Raw genomic sequence first — 14,192 nt, 5'->3', positions numbered from 1 at the left:
GTCGGATTTTGGAAGGAAAGGTGACTAGGGTGCAGAAGTGCGAGCTTGACGGGCGCTTCGACCCGGGCTCACGAGGCTTCTACCTAGCCGACTCTGAATGTCCCTATGACCTTGCGGCTTCTTGGCAACAGTCTCTGGTCCACACAGTCGTGACGGCTCTCCGAAAACTGGGCGACGAGGCGTGTAAGAGCACGTTACCGGCTGCCTGGGCCTGGATGGTATCGGCGTTTACTCGATCACTACATGTCTTCTGCGAAGCCTGTGACGTCCCGTTATGAGTACCTCCCCACGGCAAAGAGACAGTCGAACTCATGGTCATGTCAGCCACCTCTAACCGGCGACTATCCTCCGACTGGTGTCTCATTGCGTTCGTGTCATCCAGAGCTGGATTGCTCAAAGGCCATCATCACAGCTAACTGGTGAACTATTTATTTCCTTGTGACTTCCTTTGCTTTTTTTGTATCCCTTGATAACTTGGTGAACTCTCTGTTGACTCAGTAGCTTGTTAATGAGTCCCGTGCCGTAACAATCATTCGGTTTTTATGTGATGTTAGCCTAACATAACTGCTTGTTTGTGTGTCGGTTTTCTTATTGATAACGTCAGATTTCGTGTATATGGAAGTAATCTTGTCTTTTAATTTTAAGGCACCATGCCGCAGCACCTCAGAAACGTGCATTTCAACGATCTATAAAAAGAACACGTGAAATAATTATACGTAAGTCTGCTATATAAGAATATTTATTTGTTGCTTCTCTTCAGTGGGTCTGGGGGCGGGGCAATAATTTTACCAAGCTGTCTGCGTCAGGAGGGCCTGAATAGCACCACGACCGCCTTCAATTTTATGAGCACACCGTCATCGGGCAGCAGTAAGGATAAGGAGCAGTGGTGTTTACCCTTACACTGCAGTTTTTGTCTTCTTTTGGAAATGTGGCAGGTTTGCTGCAACTAGAATGAAAATACATGAAGGAATTGATTGTAGCTGGCAACATGAATGTTCGATAAATCATGTTTGAGATAAGAATGTATGTGAAGGGGTACGCGCACAGGAAAAAGCACCCTGTACTTTATAGTGTTGCGTGATAGATATAAAAACAAGAGCCTGCTGAAGTTAGACCACCCTTCTTGAGCGAAAGGACAACTGTCAACCTAAGAAAGCGCGGAAACTCTACTGAAGTCGTCTAAGTATATGTAAGCATACTCCCAAATTTAGGTTGGCCCACTCGAAATTTTCACGTTGGCCCACCCCAAAATGTCAAGTTGGCGCACTCTTAAATTTTCAGTTCGCCCACCAAAAGTTTCAAGTCGCCCGCCCCGAAATTTGAAGTTGGCCCACCCCAATTTTGAAGTTGTCCCACCCCTTAATGTCAACTTGGCCTACCTAGTATAGACTTTCCCATGCGTTTTTTGTAGAGCCCTGTGTATCCTTGTGGGTATGCATAAATCTTATCATATAGGTCCTCTCTGTAGCCATTTTGTTTAATTGTTACTTATCGCGTATAAAGTTACCAATCATCTATATTTACACAATTGTAACGATTAAATGTATTCACATATTGCGCATTTCTGTGCAGATACAAGGTCCTACAGGTTTCGTGTGACAGACAGATTTTGCTTGGGCACTTGCCAAAGTAAGCTTACGCATTAAAACAGAACCCGTCTAAGGTAGCTTAATGCCTGCCCCAAGTTTAAATGGATAGGGCTTTTTGGCCAGGTGCGCGGGGTCATTTTCTGCTCCGTTCCATTCGTCCATCCGTTTCGTGTCCCAAAAGACTTACACCGCCATCTATAGCCTTGAATAGGTGAATTCGTCCACAAATGTCTGTCCACTTACCGCCACGTATACTTGTGGGCGCACGACCTCCCGATTCGACATTTTGTTCACAAGCATGGCAGTGATGGTAACACATGTATTTGCCTAAACTTCATCCTTCGGGCATGAAACGTCTTCGTGACTACGTAAACTCATCATTTAAACAACGTGCTGTTCTATAAATACTTAAATGAACACCACTAAAGCTGTCCGACTTCGAGATTCTAACACACGACGTGTTGTACAGAAGCCCGAGTGTTAACCCGTTTCGCCTCGCAGGTATGCATCGACAAGTGGCATAAAACACACATGAATTTCTCGCGGGCAAGTGAGCGCGTTTCGACTTGGCCTTCCGAGGAGCAGGTCTAACATAGGCGAGAGCTTGCGCTGACAAGGAACGTGCGGATAACACATGCTACCATGAGAATTGCGTCAGCAACAACAGGGAGAAGCTTCTGCAGAGGACGTGTTGGAACGAAGGCGAGCTTGTAGGCAGCTAAGTTATGCGACAAAAAAGCAGTACATTAATATTTATTTCATTTTAAAAACACAAGATTGGTAGTAAACGTGAGTTAACTCAGGATATCGTCGTAGTGTGCGTGATTTCTTTGCATTTGCCTATCTCTTAAAACACGGCAGTCTTGGTTTCACGGGTACAGTATTGGCTTCATAAGTAATGATTACAAAGAATGCTACGCACTATATGATAATTCCCAAGTGGGGAGTTTCTGCCAAAAAGAAGCATTAAATGCTTTTAGCTCCAGTTGACGGCGACCTTCTAGTAATTTTGAGCCATACGCCGGAGCGTTTATTCGGGCACTCAAACGAGTTCATCCGGGCAACCTGTCAAAACTTAACAGAATGCACTCATTTCAACGCGAGCGGTCCGTGCGTTCCGCGGCGCGGGTTCTGCGGCGCCTCGAGAGAAGGCCCAGGCTGCGTGACCAAGCCGCAGACTTACCTAAGGTCGCACATTTGCAGCCGGCCATTTCAACGCGACAAAAAGAAAAAGGAGCGACAGACGCTGAGCGCGCTGCACCGTTTGAAGAAGCGGTTGAATGCGGCGGCACCAGGCAGAAAAAGGTAGCCATTTCATGCTTTCATCTACTCTAGCTTACAGGAAAGCCAGCAATTTTTTTTCGAAGGACATTGTCGCTTTGAGAATTCATAGGGATTAATACAGTTTGCTTTATAGATGCCTCTGGTGACAATGATCATTAATCTGCCAAGGAGTCTAAGGCGACCATGCTTTTAAAACGGCAGCATGGTTTAAAAATTAAGAACATTTAACTGTAATAAACGCCGCCCCAAAGATGTTGGAAGCCACAGCCACGAAGATTAGACAAAGTCATGCACTACGCACCGTTCCCATGAGAACAGAACGACCACCAGCTCAATAGCGCACTCTAATAATTTTCGCAGGTAGCTTTGGGGAAGAAGTGGTATCTTTTTTGCAATGCAGTTTCTAGACTGGTAGGCCAGCATTTGACAACGTCATCATATCAACGGTGTCACGGGCGCTCTGCAAGACAGGTCTTAGCGTATGCGCAGTTGGTCGACTGCAGTTCTGCGGCTTTTTGGTACATCCGGCGCACGCAGCCACTTGAGACAAATATTTATTGGGAAAGTCGACAAAGTGTGCCCTTGTCGCCACGTCTTGCAAAGCCAGCGATTCGGTTCGACGCAATGCTCGAGGTACGCTAGCCAGGTGCGAAAGTGCGGAGGAGGCAATGTGTACCCGCTAAGCCCATAGGAGTGCCCATGGCCGATCTATAGGGTTGCCTTAGGTAAAATAGCGAAATGGCACATGGAACTGATAGAGCCTCTCACACTTAATTTTAAAAGGTGACTTCATAGATTCTAAATTTCTTCCTTCGTTATCATGGTGCTGGTTTATGCTTCAGTCTGGCGGCGTACGCCGAGACTAGCTCTATCTCTATAAATTATTTTCGCGTATGAAAGTCCCTGTTGTCCATGCTCTTGTCGTAAACCCAGACGACATGACTAGCATTCGTGCTTTGTAGCTACGCGAGTAACTTCTAATTCATCTGACCAACACGCATCTCTTTTCGTGAGGCCGTGGCAGCTGATTTCCCGTTAGCGGTCAGCCACGTAGCGCACATGGTGAATACTTGCAGAACAAACAAGCGCTTGACTTTCTATATTGGCATCAGATGTGGCCACGGATACGTCTGCGTGCCCGCAAGTGCGTGACCTACCCGGGCATTCTTTATGTGTCGGTGCGGAAAATTATGCTCCCTATACAGCTTTTAAATAATTTTTGCACTGGTGCATTTCGTCACTGCATTCGCCGCTTACCGGGCCTTCGTTGATTTAGGGAGACTACGCACGCAGCTAGGTCTGCTTTCCTTCGCTTTATTTCACGCTTCCTATGCCTTCTTACATCGATAGGCATGCGTAAACCTCCTTTCATCGCAGCGCCATTCCTTCGCAGAAAAGCATTGTAGCAGCCTTTAAGGGCTGGCTCAGTAGGGTTTCAATTTCCAAGGGGCATCCTGCAATGACTTTTGTACTTTGCTTCCCGAACAAATTTCAGTTCAAGAAATGTGGATAGGGCGTTAACACTGCTGTTCATTATATAATCGTCATCACATTAGGCAAATATTGACAAAAAGTACACTTCTCTGAAACATTTCACCTGATACACCTAAAACATTTCATAGCTCAATGAGGCAATGGAGTTCTTGACATACGATTATTATTGTAACAACATATCAAGTACATGGAACAAACGTGCAAAGTGGGTACGTATATTAGTAGCTTAAAAATGTGAGCAGCGTGCAATTTGAGTAGCATAGTTTGTGCCAGATTGCTGCCTAGCCTATATGGCTATGAAATTCTGGTACGCTCTGCTATACGATTATTTTGAAATGAACAGAGCACTCACTTCATGTACCAAACTTTCTGGTTCGGCGCCACGCACAAGGCTCTCAGGCAGCTATTGGAGGGCTTCCCATATCTTCCATTTGCGATGGTGATATTTCTGAATAGACAGGAATCTGAAAATGCACACAAGTTCGTTGCCATGCTTTGTCGGGTTACATGAGCAATAAATTGAATCTAAACTGTCTATGTTGAGGTCCACTGTCTTTGAGTCGTAAAGAATAGTGATATGACTTTGACTCCGCTGTAGCAAACATTGACGCTTGAACAAGACAAACATTTTTGACGCATTGCAGCAGATAACAGGACATTACGGATCTCGTTTTTTTTTTTGGAATAATCTCCCGTGATTAAATGTAGAATACGTCTATTTTCTCCGCAAGCATGAAATAGGTCTTCTTATGAAAAACAAAACAAAACCATACACTACAATGATCGAATTCAATGTTTAAGTTCATTTGTTGCACATTGTACTAATGTGCAACAGTCCCAAGGGAAGGTAGATAGAATGGTAGAGAGCTGTAGGAAGAGGAGGCAGAGAATGGGTAGAAACAACGCAGTCACAAAACGAATAGATAACGGCCTTGCCATTCCTCGCTGGCAGCTCGCATACATGGGGGCAAGCAGGGAGAGGAAAGAGGCGACGTAAGAAGGCAAGCAATTGCTACAAATGAACATGGCAGTGGTTGGGGACAAACTGGATTAGTTTAGGTTGAAGGTACTTGCTGTATTGCGTGGTTCATGCGAAGGAGCAAACAAGTTTCCAGGGGCGAAGTGACGTTTATTGCCACATGTTCGTCGGTGCGTGGGTGGTCGAGATAAGCCCGCGCACAGGTTGCGGCGCACGCATTTTATTCGTTCTGCGCGCCTGCGCATATAGGCCGCACACCACAGTACTTCACAGTACATTTCTAATATTATGAAAAATAAACACCGTGCAAATTTGTGAAGCGGGGAACTGACGCAGGGCGTGCCGACGCATTAAAGCCCCATAGCGTCTACGCGACACTGCGGAAGCGACCGCAGCCAAATCATTTTTGTGCCCACCGCGTTATCCTTGCGGATATGGCGTTGCTCGAGGCCGTGCGTTTGGCCCCGACCATGGCCGCCGCATTTCGACGGGTGCAAAAAAAACAAACACTTGTGTATTTATATTTAGAGGCACTTTAAAGAGTTCCAGGGGTTCAAAATAATCCAGAGTCCTCCTCTACGGCGTGCTTCATAATCCGATTCGGGTTCCGGCACGTACAACCCAATAATTCAGTTAAAGTTGAACACTTCTGCCACAATGCGATGTGCCGTGTGAAGTAAAGACAATGCTAAGCTTTTCGGAGGTCATGAACAATGCGCAGAACAACGCCTCAAGCAAACATGTCTTGCTGTGTGTTCTGTGTACTACGTAGACAAAACAGCGGTGGTGCACGCAAGGTAACGTTTAACACCAACTCAACCCTCTGGTATTGCACTAAACAGTGAAAAAGCTAAGCATTCGCCATCAACATCCGCGCTAATTATGCTCATTGCAAAGCAAACAAAAAGCTACGTTTACATCGATTTCCACAGTGCGTGGGATGCGCATGATATTTTTTCTATTGTTTTGCCGCTGCCATCTGAAACTACTATACTATCGCACAGTTAAATATAACCACAGGTATTCCAGTAGTCCATGTGAAAATGTGAATTCAGTTGTTGCTTGTTGAAGAATTCGTAAGAATGGATGTGCTGAAAGCGAGGGACAGTTACTTAATGTGCCACAAATATTAGAAATCCTCACTTTTTATAGGTTTAAATAAAGTGAAGAGTCATTTTGTTCTGTGATGCATTTTGTGATTTCATTGTCTGCCTGGTTCATGTGGTTATTTCTAAGGCGATCTTATATCCTACTTATACTTTATTGTTTTCGCTTCTAGCATTATCCGTATGCCTAGACATAGTTGACGGCCTTAGCCATTATTATCAACATCATCATCACTTTCCTATTTTACATATATCACAGAACATAGTACTTTCTCTTTATTTTCAATAAGTGTGCCTTGCATCAAGCGATACCGATCGTCTGCCAGCAAGTTCATAATCTCATGAAGCCACCATATCATCGGCAGTCCTCGAATGTGTTTTCCTCCTAACTATAGGGTAACTTATCGCAAAGCGTTAAAACACAGACGAACCGAAAAACAAACAAGCATGAGCCCTCATTCTTGCTTTTTCTGCGTACGTATGCTCGTTTTTTCAGTATTTCTTGATTAGTTGCCTATGGTTAATATGCACGAACAAATAGCCCAACAATGAGTTCCTCGAATGTGTATTTCCCTCTACTTGGCATAAACACTAGTGCTCTGGCAGACCATAGATTATCTGATGTTCCTTTTAATCTTGTTCCGCTTAATCGCAATGTTTAGGTGGAAATTTTTGAAATTGTTTTCGAATTACCTAAATAGAACGCCATTCCACATATATCGCAAAAAAAATATGAGACGGCGTTTGTCCTATTGCAATATATTTTTTAGGAACACATAGCAAAAAGCATCTGGAATTGCGTTACAGAAAAATAGCCACTATTACTTAGAACATTTTTTTTGCATATATGTAGCTTTTACACTGAAATATTTTTTAGACACCTCTGATTTAACCGTATTGAAGTATGTGGGACGATGCTCCGTCTAATAAAGCATGGTTCTACGTCGAGGTGTGTGAAACAATGTTCCAGATAATAGGTTGTTATGGTCTGCTGTGGATCTTTGCACTGTTCACTTCGTTCACACAGCGTGCACTTAAGGCCTGTCATTCTCGGCCTCCTTCTCGGCCTGGATTTTCTCGCCAGTCGTTCTGCCCTCATTGACTGTTCGGCCAGCTCACTTCGTCTTGACTTGCCTTTTCTTGCCGCCACTGTGGAGCCGCCTCCAATCCGTTTAAGCTGCATGGATTTTGTTCGCCTACCCTACACCTCCATCAAATAATGTTACGCGTAGCTGATGCCCAATGCTATTTACAATGTATTTACACGCAAGCCAACGGAGGCTAAGATGGCGACGCTATATCAAGCAGGAACACGTCGTCTTCCTTCTCTTCAGTGGCGGCAGTTTCCTATCAGTATATAGTATTACGGTTGCATGCATTGTCGATCGTTCTTTCAAAGCATTTCTTTGAACTGCTATGATGCTATGATGTCGCCTCGCTCAAGCGCCTAGTCATGTAGTACTTTTTTTTTCAAAGCTCGCAAACTTTCTTTATGGATGCACGAAGAAATAAAAATAGAACACCACCTTCATTAAGTAAATTATTTGGGCATATTTCTATGCGCTCTACGGCCTCTCCATTGAGAATTTTCCGTTTGAATAATTACTTTCACTGTTAGTTATTTCACCTTAGTAATCGATTACAGAGAATGAGGCTTCATTAGCTTGTAGTGTACGATGAACGCCACTCTTACAGTCAGAGAAGGCAGGGTAAGTCAGGAAAGGCGGAGAAATAAGAGACCGGTGGCGACGCCACCCTGCACTTCTCGCACCAGCTCGCCCTAACGTCACGGATTTTGTTGTTTACTTGGTGCTAGTCATTACTTATAGGTAAACATGTACTCAATTGTATTCTAACGGTGGGAAAGTGTGAACTTACGAAGTTTCGAGAGCTTCTATTGAGCCACAACGGTCAAAGTAGAGAATATTCCGTGAAATACATGACGTCACAATAACGTGGTGACGTTGCGTTTTAATGGGAAATTTATGAAATGGAAGTTTTCCTTTCCGTTTTTCCAGTAATAAAAAACCAGGACCGCGAAATTAACGAGAAATAGAGAGTTCGAAGAAAAGCGTTGGCACCCCTTGACATCCTTGGGCGAGGTAAAACGCGCCGGAAATTGTTTTAGAACTGGCGTTTAACGCTACCGCAAATCGACTACCGCTTTCAATTGACTTGGAAAGCCGAGTTGCCATGCGGTAATGTTGTTCTACTAATATAAAAGAATCATTCAGGATCCTTTAGATAAAAGTTGTGGTTGGAGCATACAAATGTCAAACTCCTAACGGAACATATAAAGCTACAACCTGCCTCCAGCACTGAAATAACAAATTTCATATTGCAATATTGAAATCATCAGACGCGACAGGTGATTGTAGGTTGCTCACGACTATACTTCCGTCGCTTCTGTAACAATAAGTTAAGGTTTCGCATTGAACTACGGCAATCATTCAAGTAACTACAACAGGCTTAGATACTACCAGGAACAGAGCGTCTACAAAGGAAGAGAAGACGGGAATACTAGATGGCCGTGCTTGTACTTTAAATACGTACTGTTCTCCACGGTCACTTTTTCAAAAATCATATGCCCCTGGGAACCGCCGTCAAAAAACATTTTCGTTGAAAAAGCAACAAAAGCACAGAGCACATATCCTAGGACGTGCATAATCGGTACAATTTAGAGACTCCGGGTTTTGCAATAGAATTAGGTGACAGCTTTCCTGGACACGCCAATATTTATATGCTCTGCGAGAGCTGAGCAGCTAAGAATTTAACCTTTTATTTCATTTATATACCTGATTTCTGACATACCACGTGTCCTTAAATGTGAAAATCACAAGCGCATCAAGAAATGTCATGACTGCGGGGCTACCAAAAGGCCTTCTTGTAGTTCACCTGAACTTCACCTGCCGGTACATGCTTCACTGGTCGAGCTAACTGCCTAATTAAGTTAGATTCATTAGAAACAATTCGAAGATAGACGTCAAAGGGAGAAGCAAAGTTGGGGGGCAATGTCCGGTACACAACGCATAAGGGCAAGAAAACGCATTATCTATGCATGGCGCGCTGGTCGAATTTCAGTGCTGTTCAAAAGGGAAACGCTGTCGTGTACTTATATTAGGACCACATTACTCAACCGCAGGCTGTCAAAATTTATGCGTAACCCTCCAGAAAGGTCTCTCTCAGTGTTCCTGGGTGTTGAGCCCCATTAATTAGTCAACAGAAATTCAAGAATGATATTCTGTCAGGTATCGGAAATACTTATACTAATGCAAATATTAGCGGGTTTTATACTTCTGAGTAGGTAATCTGTATTTCGTAAAGAACCTTAAATGTGAATGTCTGTTTCATTGATTTGAGCTGAATATTGCGCGACTGTATTGCTTCGCTACGCTGATGCTGCACGTGTCCTGCTTATGGAATTCCCTACATACATTTCGCCATGTACATTTTCTTCGATCATTTTATCTGGCCGTGACTGTCATAACATAACCTTTTTGCTTGTTATCGTAGTAGAGTGCCAGTTTCTGCGAAAGGTGAATTTTTGGTATAGGATTAATGCTAGGTTACGAGGTTGGTGATTGGATGAAGAAGTATTACAATGAGACTGCAAGTGCTTCGTGAACATTTTGGTACACTTTTGGTTATACGGAAATAGTCAGATAAGGCAAATCAGCACCACTTTTTTCAGTTGTTTCTTTCCTTTCTGCGACGACAAGTTCGTCCGATAGAGTACACATTCAGCTGTGATAATATACGTCCATTGCCTTTTTGCACACGGCTCTCATGAGCACACGACATCTGGTGGACGTGCGAGTAGAGTTCCCGGGAATGTAAACCGTGTTACCACTTCCATGGCGACAGCAGGAGCATTGCTGGTTCACCTTCCACAAACTAAACACATTAGGCGTTAACAACGCGGCTCCACCCGGGGATGCCACCTCACGTCGGCTATTACTTTTTCCGGTTCTTGATTTCAGCAATTTTAACAATTACCAAACAAAATAGCTTGAGATCTACTTTATCTCCTAAAGAAATTCAAACATAATTTATGTCTTCTTCCACACCTGCTCAGAAATTATACGCTTTACCTCCTATACTAAATCTTACTATCTACATTTCAATTTACTATTAGTATTACGCAATAGTACGAAGGCTGCGTAGCTGTTCTTGGGCACCAGAACATATATTATTCATTGACGGATTACTTTCAACACTACCTATACATGTGAACGAAACGTGAATCGGACTCATAACAAAACAAAAAGAACGGTATTCGTGATAAAAACAGGCTGCTGACGCCAATCCAGCTTCTACCTAATTGACGTGAATGAATGGTCACGCAGCTAAAGTAAATTAATGAGAAAGTATGGCTTAAATGTCTATAGCGAAAACCTAAAGAACAACATGGTCTACATTATACAGCGGTCAATATTCCCAAGTGCCCTTACATTTGTTCTGTGAATCATCATTCTGACGTCATTTCTTTCGCAATTAACATATACTTTGGAATCATGTTGCTCGTATCTCCATGACGTGTCTTTCCAAACCCACCATTTGATTTGCCATCAAACTTAGTGCTCACCTATTATTTTTGAAACCAATGTGCAGTGCAGCTTGAACGATTGATTTGCCTACAAGAGCATTCTATATGCATATATATAGTGACTGGGATTTTCGATGGGTCAGACATTTAGAAGGATTGGAAGCACAACTTTGCGTTTATCTTCGGTTTATTTTCCCAAGAGTTTCGGTCGGTGGACTGACCTTCATCATAGGATACAGTAAATTCTCGCGACACAGACGTCGTATACAGGGTGTTCTAGTTAACTTGGGTAAAACTTTAAAAATATTCGAACGCCGCGTAGTTGGACAGTACCAAGGTAATGTTGTTTGGCGTCGCTTGGAGATGAATTAAGTAATTAATCCTAATTATTTACCTACTTCAGCAAACGGGGATAGCTGATGTTCTACTTGACATTATGCGGAAGAAATGGAGCTGGGCAGGCCATGTAATGCGTAGGATGGATAACCGGCGGACCATTAGAGTTACAGAATGGATACCAAGAGTAGGGAAGCGCAGTCGAGGACGGCAGAAAACTAGGTGGGGTGATGAAGTTAGGAAATTTGCAAGCGCAAGTAGGAATCAGCTAGCGCATGGCGGGGGTAACTGGAGATCGCAGGGACAGAGCTTCGTCCTGCAGTGGACATAAATACAGACTGATGATGATGATGATGATGATCTGTAAAGTGCTGCTAATCAGGATCACGATTTCTGCTAAACGGATGTGACTGCATTACTCGTCGGCTTTAATTTTGCAGTTGCAACACGTGCTGTAAAGTTAGTGACTAAAAAAGTGATTACCACATTTCACCTAGCCACGTAACCGATCAGCAAAAATGACATGAGCCTAGAGTCACGACAGGTGCTTTTATTGTTACGCATAACAAGAAACACCTTGTATATAAGCCCGCGCTTGCGTATGGAGAGGAGCATTTTACGAAAACAGAGGCTTGCATTGTAAGGCCTCTAACACCGCAACGCAAGCACACATGATGACGGTATGATACCTTAGTGTTGATGGCTGCATTCGAGAAGACGCGGCAAAAAATATTATTTCGCTCTTGGTCGGCGGCATGCACCGGGCAAGGTAAATATACTTGGTAGTGAAGCTTCCTTAGAAGCCCATACGTTCAAAGCATGGCGCTTCATCGGCTGTTCATTGGGCTTAGCGCCATCTATGTGACGAACGAACACTTTCGGCGGAAGAAAAAAAATAATGTGACACCATATGCGTTAACAGCAGATGTGACGTGATTTTGTCCTCAAAGGTGTGGAATTTGTTTTGGTGGCCTGCCATTAGAGATGTATATTCAAGTGCCCCGCCATTCGACTCGACGGGCGTTTCGAGCTTTCAGCGCGTAAAGCGATGCAGCAAAAGGTCCGCTGTACATGGTGTTGAAATCGCACCCCTGCGCAGAACGTACACTTTCTTTGGAAGCTGACCAACGCTTTGGGTAAAGAGGGCTCATCCCATCGCCGGACGCTAATCCCGTCGGCCGGCGCAGTCCCATAATAACAGCTAAAGTAAACAATTGCCTGGCGGTCGTAACCCACTACTTTTGACTGAACACGTTAAGTAACGATAAAACTGTCCGCGCCAACAAAATCAGACAAACGTCGACAAGCCAAACAACACAGCTTTTCGTGGAATGTTACACGTTTTGACGCTAATACGTGGACTTTAAGAACGCGCCTTTCTGCACACTTCGAGATGCACTGCATTCCAAGTCATTGCGGCGTCGTGAAGTGTTGGGCGCTGAAAAAAAGGGATTTATTGATTAAGATAAAGTAAAATAGATTTTTTTTGCCCCGCGGATATAACATTGATTAGGAATTTGATTTTCGTTGAATGAATGAAACTGTGTTTAGTTTTAATTTAAAAAAAAAATTTTTCTTGCCCAATGTTCGTTCCCTCCTCAAGTAGCCGCGCTTCAATTGTTGCTCCCATAACCACCCTTGCTGATGTCGGTGACAGTTGTTCTGAACCGATTTTTGCCCGAAGCTTTGCGACCTATTTGGATCGACCATGCACAGAGCGTCGGCATCGGCTGACACAGGCGTTACAAACAGCGAATTTGGGCGCATTTTCTTGTTGGTGAAGGTGACCATAAGGGCCAAAAATCATTTTAGTAATGTATTGGATATTACCAAGTAAGTGCGCCGGCACCTCCATTTTTTTATAATGAGGTATTACTGTAATTGAGCAGTAGGAATGTGGTTGATATAGACGGTCCCTACAAATTAACAAGTAAACGACATAAAGAATATATATCGGGATCAACATGGGCAGATTGAAAAGAATTTCATTTTCCAATGACACTGAGAACATTCCAAGGGAATAGAATTCTTTAAAATGGCTTAGCCGACCAAATATTGAAGTTTACACACGGGACAATCGTTAAGGTCAAAAGCCGACATACATGCACGACAACCCTGTCCTAGTTGCTTCAATCATACGACGGTGAATATATTGTAATGTTAAATGAAAGCAATTCTTTGTTTCTTACAAGAACTTGGAGGACGATTAAGCTCCATCTTTAAGAGCGGAACGCGATAGTATTCAAAGGTCCCTGACTGCTTCTCCCGCTTTCCGGCAATGGCAGCTTATATAACTGTTGTGTTTACCGGGAAACGCTCGCGGCGAACGCTGGTTTCAAACGCTGTGCGCGAAAGCACGGTTCCATGTATAAACGCGGCCTCTTGCGTGGGCAGAATAGAAGGTAGTTCACAGCCGCGGCAAAAAAAAAAAATGCTTAGTCAGTCATCGGTAGCCATCAATAGCCAATCAATAGCTAATTGATAATCGATGAAAAATCTATAAATTCCGGAAAATACTGGGGATGACTTGGTAGTGCTTAGGCTAGCCCCAATACGTGGCCAATACCTTGCTATAGCCAATCGATAGCCAATCAATAGCTTATCTATAATCTGTCAATAATCAATAAATACGATCTGAAATTTCTACTGCGACGTCAGTTAAGGTTAAGTAGTTCACATATACGTGTACCGTTAATGTCTAAGTAAAGTGTAAAACGTTTAGATCCTTAGCCACTCGTAAAGCTTTAAATAATTTTAATGTGTATATAACAAGCTCTAAACCAGTCGCCTAAATTGCACGGTAGTTCATAGCAGCGAGCGCGTTGGCAGTTAACCTTTGCATGCGAATGACGTTAATA

The 14,192-nt window shown here is 43.5% G+C and overlaps 1 long non-coding RNA gene across 1 annotated transcript; it reads right to left on the bottom strand.

Moving 5' to 3' along the window:
• Positions 1–833: 833 nt before the first annotated feature.
• LOC125945336 (uncharacterized) lies at positions 834–9,141 on the bottom strand. The gene is made up of 3 exons (XR_007466825.1): positions 9,006–9,141; positions 4,720–4,831; positions 834–946 (listed from the first exon to the last, which is right to left on the bottom strand). It is a non-coding gene; the product is annotated as an uncharacterized LOC125945336 (long non-coding RNA).
• Positions 9,142–14,192: the final 5,051 nt, after the last annotated feature.

The sequence above is a fragment of the Dermacentor silvarum genome, chromosome 5 (assembly GCF_013339745.2).
Source record: "Dermacentor silvarum isolate Dsil-2018 chromosome 5, BIME_Dsil_1.4, whole genome shotgun sequence".
In the NCBI taxonomy this organism is placed as follows: domain Eukaryota; kingdom Metazoa; phylum Arthropoda; class Arachnida; order Ixodida; family Ixodidae; genus Dermacentor; species Dermacentor silvarum.
This window is presented reverse-complemented; position numbering and strand designations above follow the sequence as displayed.